Here is a 10380-nt window from a genome sequence, read left to right as displayed (position 1 = left end):
TCTATTCTTCTCAGTAAGGAGTTCCGTGCTCACGTAGACCTGCCCTTTCCTGGTGATGGTGCTATTCTCCAGTCTTTCCCCTGTTCCCTCTGGCTGCAAGTTCTTTCCATTCCTGTTCTCCCTTGTAATCCTCTTCAACCCATCCTGTATCCTCCTGGGCCTCATATTTGGTGTAGTCTCCATTGACTCTTCCCCTTTTCCTATAGGACTAGCTGCTCTTCTCTTCTTCCTTGCCCTTCCACCTTCAGTGACCACCTGCTGAGCCCCTTCTTCATTTTCCAACTCTGCAAACCTATTTTTGGTTGGTGTGAAAAATTATTGTGAGTTTTGCCACATGCTGTACAATCACAAACTCTCTTGCAGGTGTTGGTGCCACCTCTGCTTGAGCACAAGGTGTCCAGACAATATGGGCATGCAATTGAGATGCCCTTGCTGTAGACTGTATTGCAGGTCCAAAGAATGTTTAGACAGACCTATAGATGTGGCATAAAAATAACAAGTAAAATGTCTGTCAAAAACTTAGTGATAAGTGTCAGTCTTATGTGGACAAGAGGTACAAATGCCAAGGGCAATGCTGTAAGCAATGTCAGGGTTTGATCTCTGGTGATGTAGACGGTCACCTGTGTACTATGGACAAAGTTAGAAAGTCTGAGTCCTCAGAAAAGTATATTTTTTACAATTTTGAATGCATGCAGGAGACATGTGGCCACATACATATTTGCTATGTCCCTAAAGCTAGAAAAAACCCAGGAATATAAGGGCGGGGAGTGTCTTTCTACCTTTAAGACCTTTATCGGCAAAAAGTTCCAGGACTACACATTCATAGTGTACAGTTCCAAAGGTTATGATGCCTACTTCATTGTCAGAAAGTTACCGAAGGAAAAGGTGTGCATGGAATTGAGAACTCAGTGTAGTAAACTGATGTATGTGAAAGTTAAGGCCCTGGGGATTCTTATTATAGGCTCTTTAAACTTCTTGCCTATGAATATTTCCCACACTTTTCAACGCTCTAAAAAACTAAAATGATGTGGGGCCTATGCAGGGGTGGAGTTCTGCGGTGCTGACAGTGTGATGCCTGGGGAGAAAGCAGAATTTCTAGCAGGACAACCAATATGAGACATTGGACTGTATGATTGTCAGCAAGATGTCAGCATTTTGAGACTGACCTGTATCCTGTGTAAAGACAAGATCATGAAAATGACAGAGATGGGAGATATTGTAGAGAGCGGTCCTCATAAATTCACAGAGGTAAAATTGTCTGTAGACCCTTTCCGGTACATAAGTCTGCATGGCTATATACAGGTTCATGTTTTCACAGCCCAACACTGTAGCACTGCTTCCAGACAACTATCACAGATAAAAAAAACACATGGCTATTCAGTGGCTGTTGTGTACCGCTCACAAAGAAAATATATAGATATGACATGTATTACAAGGTGGGGAATTACAGGTAGGATCCTACTTTCCAGAAGGTGATGCCATCATCAATGGGAAATGCACAGCCTTTGAATTTAACGGGTGTTTTTTCCATGGCTATGTCACCTGTGGTTGTGAAAAAGCACAGAACCCTTTGACAGGGACGACTTTGGGGTTTCTTTATTACAAGACACAACTCAAACCTGAGAGAAACAGATAGTGAGTTTGCAGATTTCTTAAACAAAGCTCAATTGCCTCAACCTCTTGTCTCCTTTTTGTGGGGAAAAGTATCGCTATGTGCCTGTATTACGAACCTAACCCCGGTGAAGACATCCATGATTACAATTTTATCAGATTTTATACCCTTTTGCAAAAATAATGAAAGAATACCCCATCAAACACCCCAATATCATTCAGGACAAATTTGGACCTCATACAAATTACTTTGGAATTGCAAAAGTTAAAGTGTACCCTCCACAAAGCTTCTCTTTCCCACTGTTATCTGTCAGAGTGGGCACCAAGTTTTTGTTCTTGCTATGCCAAACCTGTGCAGAAACCAAGCTGTGGGAGACATGCACCCATACTGACGAGATGGCCATCCTGGGGACTTGATGCCCAGTGAAATTGAACATGACCATAGCAAAGGAGTACATGGCAGCGAAAATCTGTGAAATCTGGCATTTTGAAGAAAAATCCAACAAACTTTCTAAGTACATAAAATTTCTCCTCCATCAATAACAAGAGTTTTCGGGGTATCCCAGTTGGTGCAGACATGAAGAAAAACAAAATAAGTTAGTTAATGATTTCTACAAGAAAGAAGGCATGCACTTATGCCAACATGAGATCACATTGAACCCCACAAAGTGCTGTGGTAAAGTCAGGCCGGACGGCTTCAAGAGGGTCGTGGAAGGCAGATGTGTTAGCCTTAGAATGTTAAAGGCCCTTTTTCCTACAAACTGAGAAGGGGTTACTTCAGGTTAATTAAAGACCTGAATCCAATTAAGGGCTGCCTGAGACCTTTTAAAACCCCTCCTACAGTGAGAGAAAGGGAGGAGAGAGAGAGAGAGACACTAGCTGTTACCAGGCTAGTAACAGCAGGGAAGTAGCTTCTCCAGGTGGAGAGGTCGTGTTCCTTCCCATAGGGGAAGCAGACAAGCCCAAGTGCCGGCTAGGGTAAGGACTGACGCCCCAGAACAAACAACAGGATGACACCCCCTCTCAGTGAGGAGGCAGGGAAAGGTATTACCCTTTGTTTGGATCTATAGGACTAGTTCCCTTTTTTGAGAGGGGGAGGAGCACCGCTTAGGCTTACCCTCAGGTCTCCTGAAGACACAACCAAGGGAGCACTGAAGGGGGAGGGAAAACTCTGCCTGAGTGGGACTGATTACCCCAGGCCCACCATCGCCGGAAGGGAGAAATGCTAAGGCTGGCGAGAGAAAAGAGGTGCCTTGCCACAGTGCCAAATTACCAAACTGTTTTCGTAAAAAGAAAAGGAGTACTTGTGGCACCTTAGAGACTAACCAATTTATTTGAGCATGAGCTTTCGTGAGCTACAGCTCACTTCATCGGATGCATACTGTGGAAACTGCAGAAGACATTATATACACAGAGACCATGAAACAATACCTCCTCCCCGGTGGGAGGAGGTATTGTTTCATGGTCTCTGTGTGTATAATGTCTTCTGCAGTTTCCACAGTATGCATCCGATGAAGTGAGCTGTAGCTCACGAAAGCTCATGCTCAAATAAATTGGTTAGTCTCTAAGGTGCCACAAGTACTCCTTTTCTTTTTGCGAATACAGACTAACATGGCTGTTACTCTGCAAACTGTTTTAAAATTCTCTGTGGGGTAAATCTGGCCAAAGAACAAACCCAACTAGTACCAGCATTTTGAAACATCCCGATGAACTCTTTCAGTACCTGCTTTCCCGCAATTATGGGGTTTCATCCTATGAGTTTATCAACAATGAAACAGCTTGCTTGTCTTGGAAACATGCAAAAGATTGCTACACAGTCTCTGGCAATACAAACATTTCCATAGCTTGTTTCACCACCACTTACGCCTGCTTTGAACTATACAACCTGTAAGACAATTTGCAAGAGCAGGGCCTGTGTCATGACACAGACTCGGTGATATTGTGAAAAGGGAGTGAGACTGGAACCCCATTCCTGGGGGATTATTTAGGGTACCTCAGGAGTAAGATCCTGGCAGGCAAACCCATCACAGAGTTTGTGTCAGCAGATCCAGAAATGTATTGGTACAAGCTGTTGGAAGGGAAGGCCTGCATGAAAGTCAAAGGGATTACCCTCAACATAGCAAATTGTGAAAAGATCAACATTGACAGTTTGAAAGATCTAGTCTTGGACTATAGCACAGACCTGGGTGAGAACACCCCAACAAAAAGATAGATGTGCAGCAGTCCTCTATTGCAAAGAGCAAAAATCAGTGGCTAATAGAAACAAAGACCCTTAAGAAAATGCAGAAAGTCATTTTCAACAAGAGGGTCACCATAGAAAGATTTAAAACCCTGCCCTATGGCTTTTGAAAATGGATATGCAATGGAAACACCGCTTTTCTGTAATTCTTGTAGGGCCTAGCAACTGTGGGAAAAGTTACCTAATTAAAAATGTTTTGGATAATATTGAGCAATGTTATTTGTTATGCCTGAGAATATTGTGTGGTGTTACAGTTGCTGGCAACCTCTGTATAAAGAACTATTTGTAAATATTGTGACAGGGTCAGGCCAGATGGCTACAGGAGAGTGATAGAAGGCAGATATATTAGCCCCAGATTAAGTAGGTCCCTTTCCCCTGGGTAAGTTAACAGGGAGGTTCCAGAACAATCAGGAACTTTCTGGAAACGATTAAGGCAGACAGGCTGATTAGAACACCTGCAGCCAATCAAGAAGCTGCTAGAATCAATTAAGGCAGGCTAATCAGGGCATCTGGGTTTAAAAAGGAGCTCACTTCAGTTTGTGGTGTGCTTGCGAGGAGCTGGGAGCAAGAGGCAGAAGAAGCTGAGAGTGAGAAGGCATACTACTGGAAGACTGAGAAGTACAAGCATTATCAGACATCAGGAGGAAGGTCTTGTGGTGAGAATAAAGAAGGTGTTGGGAGGAGGCCATGGGGAAGTAGCCCAGGGCGTTGTAGCTGTCGCATAGCTGTTCCAGGAGGCACTCTAGACAGCTGCAATCCACAGGGCCCTGGGCTGGAACCTGGAGTAGAGGGCAGGCCCTGGATTCCTCCAGCCCCCCAACTCCCTACTTGATACTGGAGGAGCTGAACTGGACTTTGCGTTCCACCAGAGGGGAAGGTCTCTGGCCTGTTCCCCAGTCCAGGATCAGCAGAGACTGTGGGGATTGTTCTTCTTCCTTTCCCTAGTGATGAAGCTAACTGAATGAACGGCAGATTTGAGCCACGAAAGCGGCCAAACTGAGGGCTGCCGTGAACCTCTGAAGCGAGAAAATCCACCAATAAGCGCAGGACCCACCAAGGCAGAGGAACTTTGTCACAATACCCTTTCATCAATTTTGTGGGGGGGTTGCCTGGGTTTTTTTTGTTTTATGACTGTTTCCTACCAATAAAGTAAATATGGTTGTTATAGACGATTTGATGAACTCTGCATGTGAAAGTGATGAAACTGAGAAAGCCTTTGCCAAGTATGTGCATCACAGGAACTTGAGCATTATGTATGTAGTTCAGAATGTATTTTGTCAAGGAAAAGAGAGTAACAAATTAACCTAAACAAGACCAAGACCATAATCAGGGTTCAAAAAAGAACTAGATAAGTTCATGGAGGATAGGTCCATCAATGGCTGTTAGCCAGGATGAGCAGGGATGGTGTCCCTAGCCTCTGTTTGCCAGAAGCTGGGAATGAACGACAGGGGATGGCTTACTTGATGAATACCTGTTATGTTCATTCCCTCTGGGGCACCTGGCACTGGCCATTGTCGGAAGACAGGATACTGGGCTAGATGGACCTTTGGTCTGACCCAGTAGGGCCGTTCGTATGTTCTTATCTATACACAAAGTACATAGTTCTGTTCAAAACCCCCAGGGATAAATCCCTATGCTTGCTTGGCAAATGTACCCTGGCAAGGCACAATTCTTTCTAGAAGCTTTTGAGGATGCTATCAAATAACCTTATGGCTACACTGAATCAAGTCGTGATCCTAGACAACTCCTAACTTCCAATCCAGTGATTAATTCATCTTTATCAATCATAACAAGGTCCAGAAAAAATGACCTCATGTAGCGTGCAATACCTTTTGTGTTAGAAAATTATCAGCTGTAATGTTTAGAAACTCCAGTGATGTTTTACTGCTGGCTGCATGAGTCCTCCAGCATATGTATTCCAAACTGAGTTCCTCCGTAACAATGCAATTTTTTGTTTCCACACATTATTTTACTAGGTGCTCTTGTGCCTTGGTGACACATGAGGCCCCCACAGTCTTTCCACCTCCCTCTGTCTAATGCCACGTTTCTTGCTCTGTTTCCATGACAGCAACATCTTCATCTACACACTTTACAAACAGGTGCTTATCATGAATCTGGTTTTAGGAAGTCCAGCCCTTCTTGAGGAGTGATGTACTGAACTCCAGGAATACAGGTGGGCTGTGGGTTGGTGTGTGGGGCGGAGCCAGGCTTTTTGAGACGGCTTCCTGAATCTGTATGATATTTTCAGCACAATAGGATGATAGTTCTTTGCAGCGCTGGGTGCTCAGCTCTGACGCAGGTTGTAGGCACCCAGGATTGCTGAAGTAGTTTACCACCATGGATAGCTCCTTGGGGCAGGGTTTGCCAGCTTCAATGAAGGCTCATAGGAAGGCTCTTGGCCTGTTTTTAAGCCTCAGCATGAGCTTGGAAGAATTCCTCATGTTTCATTTTTTGTCTTTATCAGCCTTCGATTTTGCTGTTGGCTCTTGAATTTCTGCCCTTCTTTCGTCTTCTGGTTGAGGGTGTCAGAAAACCAGGAGGCTGCCTGGGCGATGGGGAGGAAGGGGCCACTGGGGGCCAGCATGTTGATGGTCCAGGCTAGCATACGCAGATTATGATTCACCAGGTCCTAAGCTCTTTATACTGTGAGTGGAGTGTTGCTGCTCTCTAGCACGCTGTAGAATTTGTTAGTGTCCATGAGTCTTTATGGTCACAGATTCATAGAGGTCTAAAACCAGAAGGGACCACTGTGATTATCTAGCCAGACCTCCTGTAGAACAGAAGCCAGAGAACTTCCTCCAGATAATCCCTAGAGCAGAGCTATTAGACAAACATCCCATCTTGAAGTAAAAACTGCTACTGATGAAGAATCCATCACAATCCATGGTAAGTCGCTGTTCAAATATTTGCACCTTATTTCCAGTCTGAATTTGTCTAGCTCTACTTCCAACCATTGGATTGTGTCAGATCTGCTAGACTGCAAAGCTCATTGTTAAGCATTTTTTCCCCGTGTCCGTATTTAGACTGTGGTCAGTCATCCCTGAACCTTCTCTTTAGTAAACTATGCAGATTGAATTGCTGGAGTCTCTCACTATGAGGCAGGTTTTCCAACCCTTTAACATTCCTGCTGCTCTTCTCTGACCCCTCTTCACTTTATCAATGGCCTTCTTGAATTGTGTCCAGCCCTGGTGTCCCCAGCATCAGCAGCCTCTGTCACACCAGAGCCAGCTACACAGTAACTTGTGTTTGAAAAGGCATCTCCTTGAAAGACCTTTTAGGCCTCTTCTTTGTTCAGTTACCCTGGAAATGGATGTTACAGCCTCAAGCACGTGGCTAGCCCCCCCGCCCCGGGCCATCACCTCAGTCACCCAGAGCCCAGGGTACCCAGGGCATGCAGAGCCCGCAATGTGAGGTTAGGGCTGACCCTGTCCTGACTCTCTCCTCTGCAGGCCAATGGTACCACACGGAAGGCCGTCCTCCGAGTGCAGCTGGTGTTTGATGCTGACAGCCAACTGGTCCCCTTTCCCTCCAGTCAGGTGCTGGAGACCAGCCTGCTGGGGGCCCTGGAGGCCGTGGTGGAGTCTGTAGTGCAGGTTGGTACCTCTGATTCCCAGCTTGGCAGTTGTCCCTCCCCAGCTGTGCTGACGCCAGTGAGAGTGGGGAGTCTGCCTGCATCCAAAGAGCACATTTGAGGGCCGAATGGCCATCCATCCCCTGTGGATTGGTCCCTGTGCCAGGCTCTTCTGCTGCACTGCCATTACTGAAGGTCAGGCACATGCCTGGGGCTTAGGTGCCTTCACCGCAGTGCTGGTGGGCGATGGGAGGAGCCAGCTCCCAGCAAGATCTCTGTGTCAAGTCAGTGCTTCAGCTATGTGGATGGGCTGGCTTAGGGGCAGCGAGTGGGGAACTGGTGCTCTTGCTATGGAGGAGTGGAAAGGGCTGGCGGCTCTTGCTGGGAGGTTGGAATGGGTGCTCCTGCTGTAGAGTGAGGAACCAAGCATCAGTGTTGAGGTGGGCCTGGCCCGGAGGTTGAAGGACCCTGTTGTGTGGAGTGGAGGGCTGCAGAAGGTGAACAGGACTGTGCCAAGCACCTTTCTGCAACCAGCGGGGATCTCCCAGTCCCTCTCCTGTCTCTGCAGGTGACCCGCACCAGGAAAGAGAAGCCAGTGACCCAACCTGAGCAGAGTCCTGGAGAGACAGAGAGTCTCAGAAGTCAGGACTTGGCAATGGTGCTGTGCAAACCCCAGCCAAGTGGTAGGTGACTTCCTCACGCAGGGTCTCTCTATCAGGGCCCATCCACATCTGCTGCTTCCTGGCCAGATGGAACACTGCCACTGCCCTGGTTCTGCCCACTACATCCGAGGGAGAGGGGAGTGGGCACCCCCCATCATCCCTGCTGAGATGGTTGGTTGAGCCCTTGCTGTCTCTCTCTTTCTCCTGTGCAGCCCTTCTAGAGGCAGATAAAGGAGGCCCTGGGGCCCCCCAGCCCCAGTCCCCCGATGAGCTGCTCCAGAGTCTGCCTGCTGAGGTGCTCTGTGGCCAGGAGCCACAGCTGGTGCATCATCTGGATCTGAAGGTCATCGGGGGTCTGGAGGTGAGTGGGCATCGGCTGAGGAGCCAGTACCCAGTGCCATCGAGGGAGCAACTGGAGCAGGACCTGCACTCGGACAGCAGTATCCAGGGGGCCCTGGCCAGCCAGCGGGCTTTGCTGGTGGTGAGTGAGGGGGGCTCACTGCACTGAACTAGTCAGTCCAGGGCTGGCTAGCGTCTTTTCCCTTCGCAATGTCTCTAAGAGCTGGCCTTTCACCAGAACTCAGCCCAGCCCTATGCACCCTCGGCCCAGGGCTGCCTGCATGTTGCCACCCCATCCACAGCTTGGGCACGTCCGATCATGTTGCCATCATCCCTCTTCACTGCATCCCACAACGCCTCCCTGCTTCTCCACTGCTAACAGCTGATTGACCCCCGCAGCTTTGGAGCGTCCAGTTGCACCCGACTAAGCATCCCCCGGCTCACGCTGTGTGCACTGGGCACTAAAGAGACTGAGCTCCGGGGAGGGACCGCCTCTCCCTTGGAGTCTGTGAAGCACCCAATGTAATCGGGCCTGATCCTTACTGGGGCCTCTGGGCATTGCTGCAGTATCACTCATCCTGAACTCCCCTCTGCCTCTCCCCCATCCCTCCTATTTATCCCCTGCCCACCCAGGGCCTTCCCCTGTAGGAGCCCTTCTTTAGCACTCACTCCTCTCTGACCACTTCCTCCTGGAGCTCCCCAGACCAGGGCCCCAGCCTGGCTCTTCTCCAAAGCCATTGCCTTATCTGGGTGATAGCTCATCCCATTTCAGACAGGCAGCCTTGCCTGGGGAAGGAAGTGGGATCCTGGAGTGGGGCCTGGGCTCCCAGGGACCAGGCTGCTGGGTTGGGCACCAGCTGTCGCTTCGGAGTGGTCTTTGAGGGTAGCAGAGCTAATGGTGGGTTTTGGTCTGTATCTCCTGGGGCCTGGTGATGTGGTTTGCTGAGAGCCCTGTGCTATTCCTGCAGGAGGCACTGAGTGAGACCCAGGAGATCTGCAAGCAGCACACCTGGGTGGCAGAGATCCACAGCTTTGCTCACAGCTGGAGCCCCAAGCAGCTGCAGCTGATGAAGGGCTGGCCTGCGGGCAAATATGTGCAGCGAGTCGTACAGCTGCGTGCCTGGACAGAACGTGTCAGAGAGGTGCCCTCCATGGTCATCACCTGCAACCGGCTCCTCATGGTGGATTGCAGCACCATGCAGCAGGAGACTGGTGTGTGGGGCATGAGGGGACATGCAGGGAATTGTGCGCCCTGCGGGGGGATTGCTATGTGGGCATCGGGAGGGGCAGAGGCGCTCACATGGGCACCGGGCAATGAGACCCTCGTGGAGCAGGCAAAAGTCAGGTGAGGTTAGTCGTGGCGATGGAGTCCGGGGGTGGGGGGGAATGGCTGGTCGCAGAGGGGAGGAGTAATGGGACCTGACAATGGTCTCCAGGGGTGGGGGGTGTAGCTGGTCGTATGGGGGAGGTAATGGGTCTTTAGTAAGTGGGGGAGCTGTGGATTCTGGAAGTGTGCGGCTGGTGACATAGTGGGGGTTATGGGCCATTAGTAAGGGGGGAGCAGTGGACTCTGGGAGCATGTGGCTGGTGACGTAGAGGAGGGTCGATATGGCCCCAGTTTTGGAGAGTGCTGGGTGGGGTTGGTGACGGGCAGTGATGAGCTGTTAAAATCTGAAGATCCAGTTCCTTCAGTCTCTCCGGGTCTTCAGCAGCATATCCTTCACTCGCTCCGGGTCTTCGGCTGCACTGAGGGCACCGAAGACCTGGAGCACCGCCACCTGAGTAAAAAGGGATTCTCAAGGGGAGCCTCCTGAGCTGGGAGCTCAGGCAGGCCGGACAGGATAGTCCTGTGGGCCAGATGTGACCCGCGAGCTGGAGTTTGCCCAACCCTTTAACAACCGGTTCTAAACCGGCTTCTAAATTTAACAACCGGTTCACATGAACTGGCGTGAACTGGC

This window comes from Eretmochelys imbricata, chromosome 1 (assembly GCF_965152235.1).
Source record: "Eretmochelys imbricata isolate rEreImb1 chromosome 1, rEreImb1.hap1, whole genome shotgun sequence".
NCBI lineage: Eukaryota > Metazoa > Chordata > Testudines > Cheloniidae > Eretmochelys > Eretmochelys imbricata.
The sequence above is the reverse complement of the archived record's forward strand: the minus strand, read 5'-3'. Positions refer to the sequence as shown.